Consider the following 23,914-nt stretch of genomic DNA (forward strand, 5'->3'; position numbering starts at 1 on the left):
AGTGCTTGGGGAAAGGTATGTGTGTGTGGTGTGTGATATAAGACCTCTTTAAAGCATTAGGTGTTATGAAACTCAAATAACATTTAGGTAAAGCAACTTCTCCCCAACACCCCTACTTCATGCTTTTTAAAATACTCAGCCAAGCAACTGCTAGTTAAATACCACAGAAATGGTCATGACACTACACAAACTGTAGCATACCCCATAAATCTCACTGAATATGCACTCATCACTCATATGCAATAGTGATGGGTATATTTTAAATTTCACATAATCCCATTATCTAGCAACACCAAATGCAGACAACTGTATAATTTCCAAAGACAGCTTCTTGGCATATTAACAAAAGTTATCTCCGTACTAATAAATTAAACAACTTTCATTGTGGAAAAAAAAAAAGATACTGCTCTATGCCAAGATTATAAATTTATGGGCTCCAAGAAATTAAGAAAATGTTATGTGTTCAAAAAGAAGTCTGCACACACAATAATTCCATTCATTTTCATGATCAACCTTTTGTTCCAGTCTCCTCATGAAGATCTTCAGCTCCTTCCCACCTTTGGTTCCTAAATGTAACTTCATTTTATAAATAAGGAGTAAATATGGACCCAGTGTCAGCAGGTTTAGCTCTGACCCATTGATATTTTTGAAGAATACCAAGCAGATGGACACAGGCAGCAGCTCTGTGTCCCGCTGCACTGGGGGAAGGCAGGCAGGAGGTCAGGGATGAAGTTATGGAGGAGAGAGTCCCAGTGCCAGGACTGGGGTGGCCAGAGGGACACAAGAACCTTCTCAGGAACCAGCCCTAATCCCTCTGCTCAGCAAAGATCATTCTCTTTATTGCTTTGCTGAACAAGATCACATACACATAGCCTGTCACATACACATGGGCGAAGAGGCCTGCAAATGTACACAGATCAAATTGTATTTGCTACAGATTCAAACTTAATTACATTCTACAGGCGTGTTGCAGCCCAAAATAAATGACAAAATAAGTCACTATTTTCTAATGGCTTTGATGTTACTGTACAAAATGCTTCTTTTCTTATAAAGACATTTCATATTCTATTAAGTGACCTGGCCTAATCATTTAAAAATTCATTAAATACTACCAGCACTCATGAAGTAGAAGGACAAAGGAAAGAGCAATAATTAGCTAAGGTCTAACCAAATTAAAAACATTATAAGGATTAGCTTGTGCTGAAGTTTAAGAGGAGATTCAAAGCTTTAGGCTTTTAACAGGGTTTTTATTTTTAATTTTTCTCTGAGTTTAGGAATTGGAATCAAAAGCAGAATTATCTGTTTGTTCTGAGCCATGACAGTGTATTCTTGCCTAAACTCCTCCTGTGGAATGCTAGATGAAATCCATTGAAAAATAATCTTTTGGGTTTTTTACATTCAAACCTGCCCCAACATAAGTTTTACACCCCTTACATGGCTGCCACTGCTGGTCCCAGCATCCCAAAGCCAGGGCAATGGCAGCAGAGCCCATGAGCTGCACTCATGAGGAATTTAAGCAGGCACAGACAAAGCATCTGCAGGAACATTACACTCCAATCTTTGGTGCTTTGCTTTTTCTTTGCACTAGTGCTTGTGTTTTTACTATGTGGCAAAAATATCTAGAGGCGTAGGTTGAAGGGGTTTTTAATCTATGACTTGTTTAACCTCAAAACAATAAATAAAAAATAAAAATCAATTAGAACAGCCAGGAAAAGAGAGCTGCTTTTGTTGGCTTCAAATGAAGGAGTCTAATATATCCTTTCATAAACAAACCTCCTCTCTACTAAGGTTTCTTGTAAGAACAAGGCAGGCTTCAAAAGAGGTTCAGAGATTCAGTGAGGATAGGAACCCAGAAGTTCAGAAAATTCATTTGTCTGCAAAACAGAGCTGGAAGTCCCAAGGGAACAGCTTGAGTGAGACTTTCTAGCGCTTGCCATGTCTGCTCAAGCACAAAGGGCACTGTAAAAACAACCTCTCGGGGTGCTTTTCAGGAAACTGGAACTTTTCTGCTGAACCAGACAGAGCCCATTAATTTCAACCTATAAAATGATGAATAGCAAAGCTGGCTGCCCTCAAAGGTAAACAGAGGTCAAGGTGGAGCTTGGCAAGCATATAGTTTTTGGTTAAAATACCACCCCCCCCCCCAAAAAAAATTGTTTCATGGAAAACCACTCAAATTAAGGGAAGTAATTTACATAAAGATTTTATAAGCTATTTTGTTCATCTTCCAGGAATAACCCAGTTGATGAGTTTAATGGCAGAAACATTATCAGATCAGAATACTTATAGGGAAAACCAAAAATACCATGATTTGTATGTCTTATAAGCAAACCATAATATTCCATTTCAATGTGACCAACTGTTTTTACCTGTTCAAAAAAGAGGCCTACGAGTCTCTATAGGTTTTATTTAGCACCAAAAAAATCACAAGTTATCTGCAATCAACAAGAAAATAAAGTTAAAAGTCAGTAAATAAATTATTTCCTGCCTATTCTTCTCTGGATGTTAATAATTTTATCAAAATTGGCTGTTATTCCTGGAACCACAGTGCTAGATCCTTGCAGTTCTAACAGGTTCTATGTTCAGACACCCAGGAGAGGGCCCAGGGTGTAAAGGCAAACTGACAAGACAATTTCAAAATGCCTCTATGCTGTTACAAGTAAACAAGAACCTTGACTGACAAACCTTCACAGATCTCAGTAAGCCACTGAACAGTACAGGTGCTCAAAGGTAAGGTTTGCAGGGTTACTGCTTTTTGAATGGAGTTTATAAAATTACCAAAACTGGGGTAAAGAGAAGAGTTTTGCTCTTTCCTTTCCACCCTCCAGATAATCCCACTTTAATTTCTGCCTAACCCCACATACAACTTCCCTCCTCTTCTGGTGCTTAGCTTTCTCTTCTCCAGACCCCCTTCAGCCCTAAGGCAAGAGAGAGAAGGTGAGGACAGTCAGAGGAAGGAAAGGAAGAGTGGGAGGGAATGCCCTTCCCTTGCAGCCTAGGACTGAGCAAAACAGGTTTTCAGAAATTTCCCCACTTTCTCATCTCAGGCAGTGCCAGAGAAAATAACTGGGAAGCAGTCACCTGAACCCATGGCCAGGCTCCTGCTTACATACCCCACTGGCCTCTGCTTGCCAGCAGATGTGATCAAACACGTTCCTAGCTCCAGGGATCCCAAACTGACAAATTTCATACATCAGCCTTCCACAAAAATAGAAGGAAATCAATCACAAGGGTTACTCATTACACAGCCCTAAGGATCAGCTGCTCATGATGCCACTGGCTCGCTGGTGGATACAGGAAGGGGACTGGAGATGGATTTTAATTGCATCACCCAAGAGATACCTACCTGCCATCTTTATGGAGGAAAATCTGATCAGAGGAGTCTACCTCTATCTGTGGCCAAAAAAAGCTTTGCAACAATGCAAATCAAAGTGTCCTTGCCCTAGAAAAACATTACAAATGGATATTTTGCTTGCACTTAGAAATAAGAGGCATGTTCTGATCCAGGCAAGTCCAGGCTAGGTTGCCCCTGACCTTGACTAATCTTTTCTTGGCATGTTTTTCACATGTATCATCTCCCTAGAGCACAGCACACAGAGAGCTTCCAGTTATTAACACAGCTCTTCTTCCCTAAGCATGCCCAGATGATGAGTTGGAATCTAGATTTTCCATGAAACTTGTTGTCATAAGACCTTTAAGGGCAAGGAAAGACTAAAGGAATAAAATGAAGATATTTAGAGGAAAACAAGATATAGGAGAAGAGGGAAAAACTGAGACTCAGGTTCCAAAAGAGAATGAATAAATTCTTAGAGGGGAGACTAAAACAAGGAAGAGTGGCAGTGCTAAAGAGAATAGGATAGAAAATAAGGAAGCATTAATCTAGAAATCACCCCCAGGAGAAACCCTGCATCCTAGGAGTATGTGAAAGAGGGTTTCCAAAGGAAAAAAAAGGTGCTGTGGCTCCATCATGCAGCAATTTTTTCTTTTGGCCCTGCACCTTCCTACCTCTGACTTACCCTGCAAGAGCACTTGGAATCAGGGCTTTGGAAGCACTTAAGTATTTCACCCCATTGTATTTATCATTTAGTCTTTTTTAGTCAAGACCACAATATTATTCATTTTTTGCAAAATCTAAAGCTCTTAGATGTCACTGAAAGGGCATTCCTACAGCTATCATAGCTATGCCCAAAGAAGTGCCTGCCTTACAGCAGGACAAAGCACTTGGATCACCCAGGTCAGTGAATCCACAGGGAAGAACTGGATACATAGTGCTCTAGTGCCTACAGAAGGGGTGTAATAAGCTGCCTTAGCCAAAAAACCTCATCCCTGCCCTAGAGCTGTGGTTTATCAGATAACTTAATTCACATTCATACAGCAACTTTTATCCTATGATCCCAAAACCACTTTATAGGCCACGCATCCAGCATATTTTACCTATTCATATATACCCTCCAACAGATGCAGCCACACCAAAGTCAAAGGTAATATTTCATTTTCATCAAGACGTGAGGATGAAGCATTTTCTTAAACCAGATTCCTTCTGCTAGCCAGAGAAACACCACATGCTAAGTAATAGACTTTTCCTTATACTGGAATAAGATTCTAATTATTCCCTAATTTTGCCAGCTCCTATGAATCATGAGGAAGAGATTAAAGCAAAAGTAAATATTGGTTCCTTGTCCTATTTACAGTAATCATCTCAAACAATGAAGCTACTTGAGTCACTTACATTATTAAAAGGTGCGTGTGGTTATATTTTCCTCATTAAATTTGCAGATAACTCACTGCAAACCAAGTGTTACTCTGAAGAATTACTGAAGTCTAAGCAGCAGCTGTGCCCATCCTACCAACACAATGCCATTTTTCTGACAATTCAAATGCAATCTGTTCCCAGGCATGAGCAGAGTGGCAGTGGAGAGCTGAGTATTGCAAAGCAGCAGCAGCAGACTGTAAACCTCACAGAGATCAACAGCCTTACATTTATTAGCAGCTAAAGATTTTCAGTGTGGTGAATTAAAAACTCCACCACTGCTCAGCCCCCCCTTTAAAACACACCTCTCCTCAAAACTGGCTACTAAACTAATTTTCCAGGAGAGCCTTAAGTATCTTGGGCAAATAACACTGTACTACATCCTTCTGGCATTCCTTTCATCCCAGAGAACACTGCACACATCACTTAAATCAAATACTTGTGTTTTCACTCTTGTTTTTTCAATGACCAGATGTTTGAGCACTGCTATCAGTGGTTAGAGGAGAAGGAGCCAGAGAAGCACGATGAATAGCAAGAGGATGAGTGGGCACCATTTCAAAAAGTCTGTGCTTTAAATCCGTTGGTATTCAAGAAGTTTAAGTGCCATGATGCTCAATTCATTTTATCACAATGATTTAAATAGCCTGTTCTGCTACTGTAAGTCAGATAATCAAGGGCATAAACATTTTAGTTATAAAAGCCTGAACAGCTACAACACTGGTTGATAATTATAGGTGTACAATTTTATGGCAATAAAGATCTCTTTAGACTGAAAGCCCAGATTTTTCTTCCTTTAGCCTGCCAATTTTATTTACAGAAAATGAAAGTAAGACATGCTATTTTCTAAAAAAAATAATTTCAATTACAATAATGCCTTACAAAAAGATACCGAAGTCATTTTCATGCTGGCCTTTGAAACAAAAGCCTCCATTCAAGTGAAAGAAAAGCAGAACAGTTCACACACAAATACACTTGACAGTACGTGTCTTTCAAGAAACATTGGAATAACAAATACACAAGCATTTTGGTGTAATCTCACTATCCTTCTGATCTGAATGTCATAAAGAGAAAGCAGAAAGTTAAAGTTCAAATCTGGCTTACTTAAAGTGGAAACATATCCTTGACACACTTCATTCTACACACTTCAAAGCTCTTTACTGGTTTTCTTTATAAATTCCTTAAATTTCTTTATAAATTTCACCCTTTGCCTAGAAGAAACCAACTCTCCAATGGAATATGCAGCCCTTAAGAGCAAGGACTTTACTCTATTGGGGAATAAATATTGGAGAAAAAACCTGAATGTCATATTTAACCAGACCTATGAAGGAAAATTATCGCCATCTTAGAGTTCAGGTACATTGAGGGCTGGTTCAACTCTCTTCTTGAAGGGGAAAAAAAAATCCCAAACCAAGCCTCTTGAGTTCAGAATAAAGGAGAAAGGATAGTTTTTCATCTGTGAAATGCCAGCAAGACACTGCCATAAGTGCAATGCAGGGACACTGCCTTGCTCTCCAGCCTGGGGAAAACCTCACAGGCTGAAGGCAGCCACAGAGCACACTTTGTGTCTGTGGCAATCTGTTTGGTACCCAGAGGGCTCCTGAGCAAAAGAAAAAAAAAATGAAATAAAAATAAAATATAGAAAAAAAGAAGTCAAAACACACAAAAAATAAATAAGTCAGAGCATACAGATAATTGTATGAGCAGGAAAATGGGGAGGAACATGTTCCAGTTCTGTCAGATCCCAAGGGTTTTAATCCAGAAGTATTACCAGTATGATCCACCATCTAGTCCAAAATTCCCTAACAACATGACAAGCTGGCTTGACAACACTGCTTGCAAAAGATAACACTCACATAAAAAAACATAGACACACTTTCACAAAGGGTCACAGAAAGAGAGAACAAGCAATGCAACATTTTTCCATGTCATCAGCACAAAACTCCACCAAAAAGCAAGGCTGAATTTTAAAGTGACAATATTAAAAAAAAAAAGTTTTCTGGCTGTTTCCTGCATTTCAAAGAAAACAACAGAATCTGAGTTGCAGCAAGTTCTCCCCAGCACACTCTAATCCTTCAAAAGCCTTTCCTCTTATACCCAAGGCTTGATTGAGGGATCCCTGCTCTATGCACAAGCTCCTCACTCTGAAGTGCTCTCTTCTGCCACTCCTCACCCACCATGTACCACGGGCCAAAAACCTCTCCTGTAACTGCACTCAGATCACTTTTCCCCCTCCTTCCAGATTATTTGTTCATTCATTCCTTAGGGAAAGCATCCCAAGCCAAACAGCTTTCCATCACAGCTGGAAAAGGCACCTTGAAGTCAGAATAATGACCTTGACCTCCTGCCTTCAGTGGTCTCAGGCCATTGGAGAAAGGACAGCCTTCCACTTACCCAAGGGGTTGCTATTTTTTTATTTACTTGAAGTTCAACAATGGCATTCAAATTCTTTACTAATAGTGTAAGGGAGACCATAACAGGTAAAATTTATAAAAGACACCAGAGCAGCAAAGAGTCTTACCACAGATGTTTCTGCATTACCTTATTTTCCAGAAAATGTAGTTACCTTGCATGGCACATACTAATGTCATATAGTTCCCATTTTCTGAGTAAAATTTATAAATTAGGCCAGATTTTCATCTCCATTCTTAATCTCAGACTTCTTTTGAATTAATCTATTTGCTTCCATGTGAGATTATCAGGAACACAGAGCTTTATTTCACCCAGTTATAAATCAGTCTGATCAGTACTACTCCCCAAGTTTAATGTTTCAAAGCTGCCTTTTCAACCATTAACAATAAATAGTAGTAACAGTATTACTCCAATCATGACCATTTTTGTAACAAAAATCTCCAGTTACCTAGTTTTAGCATAGTCAAGTGATTAAAAGGAATGTTTTTCCAAAAAATTTCCTTGGATAAATTGAATTCTTAAATGCCTGTACAATGGTTTTTAAATTACTACCAAGTTAAAGAGAAAATGGTGTTCTGAGACTCACTGGGAATGGTTATCTTTTATTCCTTTTCCACTTTTCTAAAAGGTCATTTATAACATAACTAAAAAAACCTACTGGCAGAAACAACATGCAGTTGCCAAAGATCTTTGATCTTCATCAGTAACTGCCACACCATGATCAGTAAAGTGATTTATGATCAGAAAAAACTCACAGCTCTACATATTCCAGTCACAGTCTCTCTTTAAGGCAATTGGCATGACCATGGCCTGCCATAGAAAATATTTCCTAAGACACCTTGAAAATTAGGACTACACCACTCAGTGACAGCAGTAATGAACCTCAGAGATCTCAACTTGCTAGACAGTTTTTTCAACCCTATCTTTGCTCGTGAATACTTTGCAGACTTAAGTAGTTTGTTGTCTACACATACTAAGCACCTCTCAGCACCATCATCTTTCTGCATTCCGACACCATGAAGGATGAATTACATCAGTTTCCTGCTCCCAGCACAGCTCTAGACCCTGTGACCAGTCCATCCTGTCTTCTAATTAACTTCTCAGGTAAAAGGGGTTGCTGCTGGCATAATCAGCACTTTCAAGCTTCCATGAGGAGACTTTAAAATCTCTTCAGCACAGAAGAGCTTAGGTTGGTTAACAGTCAATTTTTTTTATAAAAACAACTGCCTTCCACAGACCTATTCAAATTTTATTTGCTTGATAGAGCTGATAAAACCCTAGAATCAATTTTTAGCAAGTGTTTGCAATGATACAAACATTGGCTTGTGCTGCTCTTTGTTATTAATTGATAAGGTGGTGATGGGGTATTTGAAGGATTTCCAAACAAGAACAGTTCTCCAGACATCAGTATGCCACAAGATGCAGGATTTATTTAAAATTAACTTAAAATGGCTTGAATGATCTATTTGTAACTGATCATTCAGAAAACAACCAAGCAGTAAAGAAAAAAACCTCTGCCATCCATCCAGAAAAAAGTCATTTGCTGTGAGCCAGGTGAAAAGGCATCCGCCACAAAAGGTGGCTAGCAGAAGATAACAGTAAGCAGGCAGTCCATAATGAAAATAAACAAAACATGCTTGTGACTGAAGCAGTGAATAGCAGCTATGAGAGTAGAAAACTTCATTTGCAATTGAAAAATAAAGGACAGTATTTTTCAGCTCCAGCCCCAGACAGTGTCATCTTTGATTGGAATTTGATCAAAATGGCACCTAAGCTTCTCTTGAATTCAACTATGTTACTAAATCATCAGTAATCAAACAGCTAAATAGCATCAGTGATCCATTCACAGCTAACTATAAAAGTAATTAAAAATAGTCATTCCCACTATTTTTTTCCTGCTGAGCATACAGTTTCTTTTACAAGAAAGGCTTAAGCCTTATATACATCCTTAGCCTGTATGTTTCAGGCTACTAGCCCAGTGCTACTCCTGATTAGACAAAAACAAAAGCCTGTGCTACCTCAGTCCTTAACTGGATTTAGGCTACCTCCTGCTTGTCCATCTGAGGCTGGGCAGGGCTGTGTTTTAATGTAGCAGCATCCTACTGGCAGATCCACTGATGAATCTGCAGAAGCCCATCCATCCAAGTGAAACTCAGAACCATTTGACACCGATTTAAACCTTTCCCTCTTAGCCCTCCAAGCCCTTTTTTCTCCAAGATGATGTTTGAGCGTTTCTTTTCAGCATCACTTGATTGGGTCCAGACACTGCATTGCATTTCAAAGTGAGATGTGGAGTGTCTGCCTGTGGCAGACAGGGTGCTGATCACCAGCATAAACATTAGGAGATAAAATACCCAGTGACACCTCCTTAGCAAATCAACTCCCAGATGTGCTCGGCAAAGAACAGGAAAAGAATGAGGCCATTGCTCAGAAGGTGAGTGCTGAGCACAGGAATTGCATATTGCACATTGACTAAGGAGAATCAAACAACTCGAAATACTTTAAAATACTTGTTTCCTTACCAATAAATGCCAAAGGAAAAAAATTAAGCTATAACACTTTCCTTTTTTGCTGCAGGCTAGGACTGAGCCACAGACTCCATTGTGTTCACACACCAACAGACAGCTGCAGTGAAATAAAGAATGGATGACCACTGACTCATATACGGAATATTATCAATATTTGCACTAAGGTGCCAAAATCTTGATAGAGAGGTGGAAAACTCAGATAGAATGAAACATGAGGTCAAGTATTCAGAATGCAAATAATCCACCCAGACCTAGGAGTTTATATCCAGAGTAACCACACTGAGCTGTCTGCCAAACCTCTCTAGAAGCTCAAATTTCAAGAGGGGTGGGGGAATAAAAAAAAAAAAAAACACACAACAGAAGACATCCATTTAGACTTGGACAGGGCAGTTCTAAAGCATGCAACAACAACTTTTTAGTACTAAAACTGAATTTTCTTTAGTAATGCACATCCTCCCATGAATAATAAAAGAGTATCCTCAATGTTTTATGAGGTATAGTTTAGTCTTGAAGACTACCTGCAGGACTTGCTTATGCTGATACTTTTGCATTAAAGAGATCAGTAATACTCAGTTAACTAATAAAGGGCAAACACAAGCTACAATGACAGCCTCAGAAAACAAAAATCAAAAAAGTCATTCTAAGAAATGGATTTGCAGAAATGGATTTTTATTTCTTCACATCACTGCAGTATCCAGGAGCCCTGATGAGCCCAGACCCCACTGTGGTAGATGCTACTGTACAGCCAATTTATGAACCAGACATGCTTCTCAATGAGTAAAAAAGGACATGCTAATAATGTTATTACAGCATCAGTGCAGCATTATCTTAGACAATGAGAAGCGTGGAAGTTTTATATGCTTTCTTTATTGTTATTAAAAGTAGCACTGTTACCTTGGCAACTGCTGAATCACTTGGGAGTTTGTTAAAGAAACCCAAATGTTACTTATACTTGCACATTTGCAATCAATTTAGAGAAAACAATTGGGGTTTTGTTTGGTATACTTTTTTTTTAAACAAATCACACATTTTTTCCTTATGACTATGACCCTGCAAATTTCAGCATTTTTGGGGTTTCTTTTAAATAAATCAGTTATAGGGATTTAATTGAGGCAGTTCATGTCTCATTTGCACAAAGTAATCTGCACTTTCTTACACAATGAATTCTAATAATTCATCTAGGATGTCAGTCAGAAATAGAAGCACAGACACTCTGTAGTGCACACAAAAATTCCCATTAGCTTCCTACCTCCTGCACAGGTACTGGGAATAGGGACAGGCATTTTCCCTGGGGGAGTGTGGAGGGGCGACAGGAATCCAAAATCCCTCTTTGCAGGGGCTCAGACCACACTCCCAGGCATTAGAGCAAAGAAAAGGGAAAAGGTGGCTGCACAGTATCCTGAAACACCTCAACTTGCCTGTCTTAGCTTCCAACTGTTGGCACCCTTGTGGTTTCGAGGTTTTTTCACCCTTCCTCAGCAGTATTTGTCTGCTTTTAATGTAAAAACTGGGTGCATGAAGATAATGGGAAACTGCAGGAGAATCAGATTGTGAGATGTGATGATTGTGTGGGATGCCTGTTTTCTTTCTAGTTTTCATAAACATATTATTCCCCAAGTACAGGCCAACAGCAATGAAAAGCAGAATACTGGCAACACTCAGTTTTTCTGTCAAGGAACCTCATGAAACTCAATTAGGCTGTTAAAGGGGCTGATTTTGCATAATCTCAGTTTTTAAAGTGAAATTGCCACACACAACCAAAGGCACATCAGACTCCTTCAGACTGTCTCCTCTAAGGTGTACTGAGTCAACTGGATAAAAAGTCAAGGGTTAAGAATGCTCCTAACCCACGCTGGCAGGGTGAAATGAGGCTCAGGGAAACCCTTATCACTCCCTACACCTGAAAGGAGGTTGTAGGGTTTTGTCTTCTCCGTTAATTCTTTGTCACATTGCACTTGGAGACTCAGCTTACACCATAGCCAGAGGAACTCCTGGTTTATATACTTGTTAAATATCTTTGGTGAGAGAATATATCTGAAACCCACCCTCCAGAAAACATGAACACTCAGGAGACTGAGGAAGACCAGAATTCAGCTATAATTAAACATAACTTATTTCAATAGGAATATTGAATAGTTAGAGTTCCTGTTATGGTTATTGCATTAGGAACCACATTGGTAAGAGGATAAATATAGGACTATAGTCACCTCCACCACAGGGCTACATTACCCCTATGACTAAAATTTATTATTGTATTTCCTAGATGCCTTTAAGACCTGAATAGTTAAATTGCTCAGAGCATTCAAACTTTGAACACACTGTATATGCATGCAAGCAAATGTGGAATAAGTCTAAGAAATGACTCAGCCTTAACTCTCAATTTCCTTTCATTTAAGCCTCTAATGAGATGATAACAGAAGGGCCTTAGGGTTTTGTTTTACAAGGTTGTGATAGAACTTTATAGCAACTAAGGACTTTTTCACCTGAGTTTGTTCTTGGAGATAAGGAGGGCAGGACATGGAAATTTCTCTTCCAAAAGGTGCAGCAGAGAGTACCTGTGTAAGCGTGTGTTTGTCTCAGAAATCACTCCTTAAGAAGTGGCTTACACTAAAAAGGAATAGCGTAGATGAGACTGTTTATTCACACACACATTGCAATCCCTAGACGTGTTTCAGCAGGCAAACAGAGCTCAGGATCTGTGCAGAGACATGCATGATGCAGCCATGCTTAAAGTTGCATGTTTCTCCAACACCAACCTCGGTTCTGTCAGTCCTCACTCTGGGCTGACCTTCCTGCCTGTTCTGTTCCCACGTGCTGGGGCTGTAAAGACCGCAGTGCCCTGACCCGAGTTTGCTGGCTCTTGGTGTCATCTACATTCAGCACCAGTGAAGTTCAACCCCTCTTTCCAAGCAGAGCTGCAGTATGGAGCAGGAAGATTAGCATGGGAAGTGTGACTGCATGGGAGTTACCTTTAAGAAGTGTCCTGCTTCAGAGAGAGCAAGCAAAATCTTGAGAGAAATAAGAGATATCACTGGGACAACTGTGCTGGGCTATAGAGCAGTGAGACACACTCATCAGACTGGCACGGAACTGAATCACTTTCAGATTAATATTCAGACCCAAGTGATGTGACTCCTAATCAAAACAAATACTGTGTAACAAAAAGACACCTAAAAAACAAATAAATTACAGACAGCAGGATGTGTTTTGACAATTCAAACTGGTTCAAAATTGGCACTGATACCCATGTCCCAGAGAGGATACGGGTGAGAGGCTGTAGTGAAGGAGGGAGGAACAAAGCAAAGCCTCACTGCTGCCTGTGGAAACAAACTTGTCACTTTGGTCCTGATGAAATGTTTAGGGTCAACTTCTGATGCAAACTCCTGCAAGCAAAAGCTGCAAACTGCAGTCCCAAGCCAGATGATCAGTGGCCACAAGCACTGCCACAGTCCTGCCTCACATTGCTGCTGAATAAGCCTGAAAACAGCAGGAAGTTTGTACACAGTTCCCCAGGTATGAGAAGAGCCCTGGCTTGCCACCTGTGTGAGTTTACTCTCAGAACCACCTCCCGAGAGGACTGGCAGCATTCACCCCCACTACATTTTGGGAGCCCCATGAGGAAGAGCAGCTGCCATTTCCTCCTGACCTCACAAGGAAGGGGGAAGGCAAACAGGACAAGGGGGCTGCCAGGGACACCCTCCTCAGAGCACTGGACAACAAGACAGAGGTGAAAAGGCAGAGTGAAAGAATTAGAAAGTTTCCATGAATGCATTCTGTTCATGTTTTAATTATTCATACTAACTAAAGTCCTATTAGGCCAGTTGTGTTTACCCAGTTTCACATGGCACACTACTACAGCACCCAAGGCAATTACCTCTGATTACAGGACATAATGACTAAATGGCTTCAGCACACAGTGCCTGGTCTCAGAGCTGCCATACATTCCAAGATCACCTCAAAAAAAGGGCCAAGCTGGGCACTTAATTCTGTTTCCCAGAGGGGAGAAGGTACCTTTAAAAATACACCACCATCATGGATGGGGAAGGCAATAATTACAGACTTCCACACCAGAGAGAAGAGCTCTTTCTCCCTGCTGTCACTTCCTGTACCTCTCCAAAGAAATGGCAGGAGGAAGGTCTCAAGCAAAAGCACTCACACAGCAAGGCTGCTGCAGAAAGATGATGTATTTGTACACTCACTCCTGGGCCACCACATTTCCTACACAGCAGGATGCAGCACAGCAGCCCCATTTCTTCTCCAGCTTTTCTGACCCTCCTGCTTAAACTGCTTGTCACTTGACATTGCTACCTGCTACTCTGCTTTTTCCCATTCCACAGTCTCACAAGTGAGACCATTAATCCACACATCAGCCAAGACTGCCTAGCAGAAAAGGAACCCCATGATTAAGGAGCAGGATAAAACTGTCTTGCATTTAAAAATAAATAAAAACAGGGCAAAGAACAGAAGCAGAAGTGTTTTGCTGCATCTTCCTACAAAGAATATTCTTTAAGCTCTAGCTGCTTATGCGCAAAGCAATTCACAGCAGTAAAAAGACAGGAGAGAGCTCTTGCTAAGCAGTGAATAGAAGCAATTAGCCAAAAGAAGAGCATAAGCAACTTGCACTTTGCCTTCATACAGCTTATCAAGTTTATTCTGCCCTGTTACATCTGTGTAATTTATATAAAAAAGCCAGCAGCTATTTGGCAAGATTTACATCTCGAAGCAGCAATTTAATCACATATGAAAGATCAGTGGAAGCGGATGCCTCAGGACATTGCAAACTTCTCACCTCCTACTAACCTGCCTAAAACTTGCCCTGGCCATGTTAAATGTTCACTAAAAATAACTTTTAAATATCTGTTTCATTAGTAAGCTCATCTCTCTAAACAGAAGCACAAAATTTATTAAAGTTATCACATGAAATATTGAATGCTTGCACAGCAGAAACAAGGGGCTTGCAGGTTCAGCAATCTTCCCTCTGCAGTGATGTAACTACTCTAACATAGCAGAATTCCTTGCAATTTCTTGGCCAGGCAGAAACAAGTTGAATGGCAGATGTTAGAGACTGATCATGAAAAAAACTCCTTCAGAAGCAAAACTGTCAAACAGGACTTAACTCCCTAAAACAATAAAAGGAAGGGATTCACATGTAACCTGTCTGTAGTAGCTAATCCCATCAAGTCCAGGATACCCTGTCCTGTTGTTTCATTATTACATTTCAGTAGTGAACAGCAGTTATATTTACCAAATGCATCACCTTTGAAGCCTGATCTCAAAGTGTCCTAAAGTTTCAAATGCCAGCACTATGACCAGTTAAGTTCCTAATTTTCAGCAGTCCTGTGTTTATTGCTGTTATACAAATAACAAAGCTCTTAATCAACCAAGGCTTCTCAGAAGTCTCATTTCTTTCTTCTTTATAAACCTCTTTATGGGCAACAATCAGAAAAGACCAGAAGTTGTTTACTTGCTGATTGGTGCTCAGAATTTTTTCTAAATGTGTGTGTGCCTGCATTACAAACACTGTTGTTGCAACAGGTACCTTCCATGAACTCTTGAGAATTGGGGTCAAGAACAGAAGGAGTTTTAAATTAGCATTAGTTTGCCAGACATGGCACTAATCACTCCCAAATCAAAGCTCATAGAAAGCATGGACAGCCTGCTGAGATGTACTTGATCTGTGAGTAACCCCTCTCACTTTATCAATATTCCACTTCAGAGGATGGAATTTCATAGCAGAAAAAAGGAAAATAAGTTAAATCTCCAATATATAAGTAAAGCTTTGCCCAGTAGGCAAAAAATGACAATTCTGTCACTTAATTAGAACTCTAATTAGAAAGCAAAAATACATTTCATACACAAACTGTTACCTTTCATTAAATTCCCCTTTAGAAAAGAAGAATCTCTTTGGGAGCTGTAGCCTGGGGGATTTGTTTTGTTTATTTTCTTCAACAGTCATTTATCTGCTACTTGTAAAATACAAACAAGACTGGCAGAGAGGAAAATTTCTATTGAGTCCATGAAAAAATATTGAGTGCAGAAGTTAGTGTCCATGTTAATGCTCAGAATGGTGGGGCTTTATACAATTTCACCGTCTGATATCTGTGCCAAGGCCAAACCTCACCTCCTGCCGTGTTCAGCTGTTTGCCAAACGTGGCATTATCTCATCAGCAGCAAAACACTTGGGACTCCAAAACCCCAAGTTCCCAATGCCTGCAGAGGCCTTTGAACGTGCTCCTCAGCCCACATTTATAATCAGACTTCTCTTGAAGAAAATAAATTGATACAACAGGATTCAGTCACATCTAGGAGAGAGTAAGAGAGTAGATATTCAGACTAAATTGGGAGTTCAATAATCAGTGTCCTGATTAAGATAAGCTGGAAGTAATTGAGAAATCAAAGGCTTTTACACAACGAGTTCACTATATTCCACACCTAACAACTCAATCCATCCATTTTTCCAGCAGCTCAGGCAATAAGTACTACTGGGATTTTCACTAATAATTCTACAAACAGTAATCATAGAAACAATCTTTTTTCCACAAGCATCAGTGAAATCTTTGCAGAGATACTATATTGCAATCTTTCACTTTTTTCAATTGTGCCACAACTGACTCTTCTCTCATTTTCTTTCATCTCTGAAATACAAAAGGATTCTCACAATCATCCTATTTAAAAACAAATCTGATTTAAAACAACACTTGTAAACATTAATAGGTTTAAACAATAATGATGACGACTTGCCTGCCGTTCCATCTGTAGCCAAATCTGTGTTAATTCACAGTAGAATTTCTAACTCATTTGTGTGATACCGCAAGAAACAGAGCTGTGCTCAATTTGCATGACCAGTAAACGACCAAAACAGGGAAAAACACATTTCTAGATAAACACTGCCTTTTATTACAGCAAAAACTGATACCTAAAATTAATTTATCCACTGAAAGGTTGTCATTTGCTGTAATTCAGGATATTTGGGAAAGGCTCCCAGTCCAATCTTTAAGGTGCACAAAAAAAAAAAGGCAGATATTCCTTGCCATCTTAGACATGCTCACCAATTTACGTTTTTGCATATAAGGATTTGGAAAAAAAACCCCAAAACATTTCAAATTCTTAATCATTATCTGCAGGAACATTTAGAAAATTTAAGTCCCGAAGGCAAAGTACAAATAACAGGACAAAGTTGTTCCACTTTCACCTCTCGGGACAATTAAAATGTAACAGTCACCATTATCTTCAGCCAGCTAAAATCTACAACATGAGAAATCAATTTTAAAAAACACATGGAATATTTAAGGATTTTATGATCTAGAAGAAAGACTAATGTGCATTTTATAATATCTAAGAAATTGTATAATATGTAAAATTCGCCTATCCTTCTCGATAATTCTCAAATTACTTCCCATAAACATGGTCTAGTTGGCAATTTCCAAGAGATGTCAGTAATAAGTGATATTTAATTCAGTAATTAATTAAAAAACACGGGTTTTTTATTGAAGATAGTTTGCAGAACTGAAATGTTTCTTATGCAGGTTTTCTGTCAGAAGAGTTTTCAGGTTCACAGGCAAATCTGAAAAGGTTATTAATGGATAATAAAGAAAAAATATTGCTTCAACCAGCTGGACCCTGCTGTATCTAACAGCAGTTTGGGGAGGAAAACAATGAATATGATGTTTCCAAAGAATACAGTCACACTAGATAGTGCACACTTGTTCTGAAATACATCACACACCCAAGGTTATGATATAATCATCCATCTGATTTAGACAGGCAATTAACAGATCTTCTCTTCCCTCTTCCACAGAGTGACCAGAAGAGCTGATGAATGAGAAGGCAAAAATTACAGGTTTTGGAGACCTTTGAACAAAAGTCATTTAATCCACAGGAAATTAAGATCATATCTGAAAAGAGTCCTTGATTTGAACTGGGAATAAAAGTCTTCATAAGATTTGCCCATTGTTTCTCTGAGTTCTTCATCCTTTCTACTTGTACCGTTAGGAAAAAATAAAAAATAACCAACCCAAAATACAGCCCTACAATGCACATGCCTGTAACAAGTTAGGAACAAGCATAAACAGAGAACATTTTGCAAACCAAGTATATTTTAGAATTATTTTTTTTAAATCCTTCTGCACTGAGGGAGAAGCAATGCCTTCTCCCTCCACCCCCAGCTTCCTCTGAGTTTCAGCTACATAAAACAGTGTAATGCTTTTATGTATTTCACATGTAGATCATCCAGAACATTTACACAGCCTACCAAAAAATCATTTTCTGCAATAAATGTATTAAAATACAGGGAATGTAAAACTGTAGTGCCCTTCTAAGAAAGCTATTTCAAAGTGAAAGCATTCTAATGATCCCCTTACATTTTTTCTGCCTAATAAGTTTCAGTCTTATAAGAATTATACCAAACATTATTTGAAATGTCATAAGACACCAAGCAATTATAGGTCTGATTATTTTTTTTTTAAGTACCAATTTAGAACTCAAATCTGCGTTTTCTAGGTTTATTTTCAAATTCATCTCGGTAATTTACCACAGTTCTTTCGAAACCTGGCCTCTAGTTAATAAGGCTTCTACACATATGGTCTGACTTTCTAAAGGGCCTATTAGGAAAGAAAGAAAAAAAAGAAGAAAAAAGAAAAGAAATTCCATTACTGTTTTCATGCTTTTTCATTGAACCATCACCGCATTCGCTTGCAATAACTCTAAAGGAGGATTATAAAAGTGCTTTCCCAGAATGTGTACTAAAAGGAAAGGAGCTCCAAACCTGGAGAGTGTCTGAAAGGGGCCTCTTGTGAAGTGAATTCTCCCATGCAGCCCTTTGAATCCCTCTGCCTGGTGGAGCTGCTGGGCCTCCACATACAATTAGCTATTACTGCAGCTTATCCCAAATACTTTCAGCAGCGCATCACAGCAGTGATTAGGAAAACCCTTATTGCATGTGTGTAATGGATCCATTAGCAGGATCCTACTTCACCTCAGAACAAGTTGAAACAATTTTCACTTTCTTAACACATCTTCACTGCATGTGGGCTTTTGAAGAGCCACATGTTAGTTACTTCTCTGCTCTCCACCATAAAGATTCTCTCCAGATACCCAGGCTTTAGTGATCACAGTTTTATTTTGCGGTCCTGCTTTGACAAATATGAAATGTTTTCAGCTTGTTAACAGCGTGCATGCAAAGCAAAGCTCTGTTAAAAATCATTAATTTTATACACTAGGAGATGTAAAAATAAACCAAACAACCATCTGTACTCTTCACTGTTAGGCAACATTTGTTATCCTCTTATTGATGCGATTTCAAACTGGCTGGCCAAAATCAACATTTTGGATAGGCACACAGGGGAGATGGAATTAGCTGCTGTGTGGGGTAGAAGTCTTTGTGTTCCCAAGACAGCAATGCAGCAACTCTATTTCTCTGCATATTATCCTAAGTACATCATCCCCTTTGATAGTATTTATCTTTATGAGCATGTCCCAACCACCCCATTACTGGTATTTTCCTTGAATATAACAGCTGCATATCACCATCTACTCATACTATGGAAAATCCCAAATCTTTTTATCCACTAATTCATGCAAGGGAATAAAGTGAAGGAGGACAAGAAACACTGTCAAATATCCAAGTAGTCCTAAAGACCATCCATGAATTAAACTGTAAAGGGAAGGGAACAACATCCCTCCACTTGTTCAGTTTTTAAACCAAAAACTTAAGGAATGCCTGAATACACCTTAAGCCACATTGCTTCAGGGAAGAGAAAAAAATAAAGCTGCACAGTTTGACAATTGCACTGCATCTAAAAAGCAGAACTGGAAAATCCACAGAGGGTGAAGAAGTGCCAAGGGAAACAGTGGAATTTGCTAGAAGCTTTGAATTGCAAATGCAAGGGGAAATCCTCTTCTGGAAAATATATTCAAACTCTATATACAGAACACACGAATGCCAAAAGAAATCTGATACCTTTCTCTCCCTTTTCACCTTTTGTCTTTCAACCTCTTTTTTCCTATCTCACTATTTCATCTTTCCTTATCTCTTTTTTCTTCATTTATTGGTTGTGTTTTGTCACTGTTACTTTCTTACAGAGACAACAAATGCCAGTGTTTATTCTGCAGATCGTCCCAAAAGAAGGGCTCCGTTTTTTCCCCAGGGTACAAGGCAAGTCCCACAACATCACCCATGTTGGCAGTTCTTCCCTCACATTCAGATCTCTGGAGTTTTCATTGCCCAGGGCACGAGGATCCATCTCACCCCTGCAGCAAAGGGGCATTCCCAGAACACCAGCCCAGCACAGAGCAGCACTGCTGGGGCTCACCACCACCCCCTGCTTTGCTCCCCAGCCCTAAGCACCAGATGCAGATGGTTGGAAAACTCCTGGAATGAGAGAGAATCTGCAGTACAAGCCCCAAAAACCCAGAGTCAAGCTATGAATCGTGAATTACACAGATATAAATAAATTATAATTGAACCACTTATTTAACTTAACATCAAGAGCTAATCTTACCATCCAGCAGAACTCAAAATCAAACAGCAGGCAAGGTTCTTTCCTCAGCAAGATGGTAGCATATCTCCAAGTGCCATGCTAAGCTCAGTGTTTTAATTAGGGTCTGAGCCTGAACCAGAGAAATCACTGATAGCCTTCAAATGAACAAAACTAATGCAAAAGTCCTGGGATCACAACTAGGCATTCATTCCAAAATTGCAATCCAACACAACTGCACATGTTTCCCATTTATGTCTAATATCACATTTTCATTATGAAAACTAATTTGCAGGTTCTGGCCATGCCTATGAAAGGAGGAGCAGCAGAACTTTTACCATTTGCAGCACAAGCAGTTCAGCTGACCAAGCACTTTGTGAGCTATGTTGCTTTTGTAGGTCCACAATTCATTAAATCCCATCATGGTATCATTTCCCCCTGGAACAGGAAATCTTACACAAAACTTCAGCTATTTAAGTTTAACCCAAGTAACTAGCACAGAATTTGGCATGTGTCTTCTCATGAAATCAGAGTACAAATGCCACATTGATATCAGGAACTAGCAGGCTAATTCTGAGAGATAGCAAAGGTTTTCCTAATTACAACATATAACCAGAAAGGCACCCAAACATCTGTTCTTCCTTTGCCCAAGCACATTAAGCAATTAAAAAACAACCAAGCCAACAAGCAAAAACAAAACAGAATTTCAATCTTGCCTTAGCAATTGGATCTAGATATCTGAAAAATATCCAAGAGTTACATCACATACAAAGCTGGAGGACAACTCATAGATAGTACCAGTCAAACCTGGATTAATTAGACATTACTGTGTGGCTTTTTGATCAGAAGAACCAGGATACAACTGTATCTGCTAATAACAAAACCACATCCAGGTGATTGATAAAGCTATTCCTTTTGCCTTCCTTAGGTCTTAATACTACAGGCACAATAGGATTTTTAGTAGGATAGAAATGGAGAACTAGGACCACAGCAGTATTAATTTCTTCCTTTCCTTCCTGAAAATCATAATTTCCTTGTTTTTAAGGAAGAAATATGGTTACAAGTAAAGCAGTTTTACACTGTCAGGGTGAAGAATTACAGAGACTCATCTCTGCGATTGTTTCCCAGTCAGTAGCAGTTTGTAAACTAAAGAAATTACTTTCCAGAGTAACCAGACACATGACCAGCTTCTCAGACCATTACCCATACATAATTCTTCTAAGCAAATATGCTTTTTGATCACAGCAAATGAGTTTTAAATTTCAAGAGCACCAGGAGAACACTCACAGATCATCACTTTATACCATATTTTGGACACAATCTCCCCAAGTCCTTTTATCTCCAGAGCTCAAGGACTTACCTTTCCCAGAGCAAAAAAGACTTCAGTGCACTAAAGACCAGGGAGCTGTAGGCTGTACCCCACTACAGACCAACCTCATTCATCACCTATCACCCAGGCTGAGAAGGAGCAGGGACTACACCAACCCACTCTCCACTTGTCCCATCTTTGGCACACAAATACCTGGTGAGCAGCAGGCTTGAGCCTCTCTTTCTGCAGCAGCTCTGCTAGCCTAAAACTCCTAACAAGAGTTAAATACTGCCAGAGGTAAACAGTTCAGGTGTGTCAAATTGCTCTCTGCACTACCATGAGCAATGCAAGAAGTGCCTCACCTGTGTGTGAGGGTCAGATGGAAGTAGATATTGGCTATGATAACCTTTCCTCACTTCTATGAGGATTACACCAACCCAAAAATTAAATGTATCAGTTTATATTCAATTGTACTTTCATCCAAAGATCTTAAAGCAGTTCTCAAACATCAGTAACTTCCAGGTGCCCCCTGAGAGGTGTGCACAGGTAGGCAGAGGAGCAGTTTCACATGGGAATTACAAGCTGCATGAGGGAGGAATTGGGAGGCAGCACAGCCTCCTCTTCCCCACACCTGTGTATAGCCCTGCAGCACCACTGTAGACAATTTATAAATGGCAGAAGCAGATGCTGAGTGGTTACACATCATAAAACACATATGTAGCAAAGCAAAAAGGAGGTCATAGTGTGTTGGGGATGCAATACTAATTAAAAATAATATGCCAGCACCATGCTTTAACTTTCTCTGTGCTGCTGCTGAGATGTGTGAAAATGAGACTTTGTGTTTCTGTGAACCACTCTGTTCTTGGTGTCCCGACCTCTAAGATCTCTTCTTTGAAACACTGGATTCCTGAGATAAACTTGTATCTATGTGCCAAATTCTCATAGGCAAAGTATGAGAATCCTGGGTAGAGTGAATGGCATCTTTTAGGAAAGTGTGAGCACTGTACAACATAGCACCAAAAGACTTTAGGACAAGCTTAATGCAGCCAAGTGAAACTGCAAGGGTAGGGCACTTCAGGATGGGGATTCAGACACACCTGGGCTGATCTAACAACTCACTGCTACCAAAAGGGTTAATCCTTCCCCTCTCTGCCCCCCACCATGGTCCAGTCCCCTTCCTGCACTCAGCCCTGGTGCTTGTCCCAGCCCAGGGACCAGTGCAGCTGTCTCAGCCTGCAGCCAGCCCTTCTCCCACCTTGCTGTGCCAGTTTTAACAGCAGTTCCTGCTCAGAGCCTGGACCACTCAATGAAAAAGCACCAAACTCCTCTGGCCTTCTGAAATATACTTGTTAGGCAGCACCAGATAATTACCAGTTGTCAAGGTAATTGTCATTATGTACTCTAGAAAATTTCTATCTTTTCAGTCTTTGCCATTTCTCTGCACACACCTGGGTGTAACTTGCATATAACATCTCTTTTTGCCTTGCCATCACATGGGGTAGGATGCAGGTGTGGAAAGGAATTTCAAACCAGTCTTTCTGTTGCTGTGGTGCACCCCAGTTTTTATTTTGTATGTGTCTCTCTCAGCAGGCTGACTACACTAGACTACACCGAGTGGCAAATGCAACCCATACACTGTGCTGCTGTGCTATAGAAGCTTCATTTCACTTTGGTTGTTCTTGTGCACCACTGTAAATGATGGGAGATGCAGAGTCCAACCAGCCCCAAAGCTCAGACTACATAGTTCTGTGTTTTCTTCAGATTTCCCCTTTCAGAAGGTAGTTTACTTGGACAAAGAGGTGTCTTTGTCTCACCCTCGATTATGAAATTCAAATGACAGCCCTTTGCCTTAGGTGCTGCTTCTGCTTTTCCTCTCTGCTTCTTTCATTTCTCCTCCCTGCTGCTACACTGGAGTGAATAATGCATTTTTTAGCTAATTTCCGTGGATTAGGCTTCCAATTAATTCAAGCCAGTTTTACAGACTGCCAATTCAGGTTGCTAAAATTCAGTTGGAGTTATTGGGATAGGGTGAGGGGGTTTCCCATATATTTTTTTTTCCAGGTTAACTGCAAGAATTCAGTGGAAACAAATTAGTCATTTTAACATGTGAGTATATACCATCAGTATCTGCAGGATTTGTTTCAGCCCTAACTGAAAGCACAAATTACACTCTTCCTTTCTAAAAAGCCCAAACATGGTTTCACACCAACTGACAGTAGTAGTAATTAATGTGAAGGATCCCTGGGGTCTTTTAACCTCCTTTCTTAGCTTTTGATGGCTGAGACAGCACAACCTGTGTGCCATTTAACCATCTATAAAACTGAGGGGGAAAAGCATTTAAACACGACATTGAGTTTTCTTTAAACTCTCTAATGAGCTCTAGATAAAGCAGAGAGGTCTTTAATGTGGATTTTAAGAAACACTTTTTCCCCTCAATTGTTCT

The 23,914-nt window shown here is 39.7% G+C and overlaps 1 protein-coding gene and 1 long non-coding RNA gene across 4 annotated transcripts in view; one reads left to right on the forward strand and one right to left on the reverse strand.

Annotated features, from left to right (window-relative positions):
* Window positions 1-17,633, forward strand: part of LOC111934069 (uncharacterized) — a 40,394-nt gene extending 22,761 nt beyond the window's left edge. Inside the window, exon 2 of the long non-coding RNA XR_002867003.2 lies at window positions 17,486-17,633. This is a non-coding gene — a long non-coding RNA (uncharacterized LOC111934069). The remainder of the gene's footprint in view (window positions 1-17,485) is intronic.
* LOC147650687 (uncharacterized) overlaps window positions 1-21,730 on the reverse strand; it is a 183,680-nt gene extending 161,950 nt beyond the window's left edge. For 2 of the 3 annotated variants that reach the window (XR_015275934.1, XM_086849553.1), the window contains exon 1: window positions 21,685-21,730. The gene's annotated coding sequence lies outside the window, so the exon portion shown is untranslated. The remainder of the gene's footprint in view (window positions 1-21,684) is intronic. The other variant, XR_015275931.1, reaches the window with a different exon arrangement.
* Between the last annotated feature and the right edge of the window lie 2,184 nt (window positions 21,731-23,914).

The sequence above is a fragment of the Cyanistes caeruleus genome, chromosome 13, assembly GCF_971803275.1.
Source record: "Cyanistes caeruleus chromosome 13, bCyaCae1.hap1.1, whole genome shotgun sequence".
Classification (NCBI taxonomy): domain Eukaryota; kingdom Metazoa; phylum Chordata; class Aves; order Passeriformes; family Paridae; genus Cyanistes; species Cyanistes caeruleus.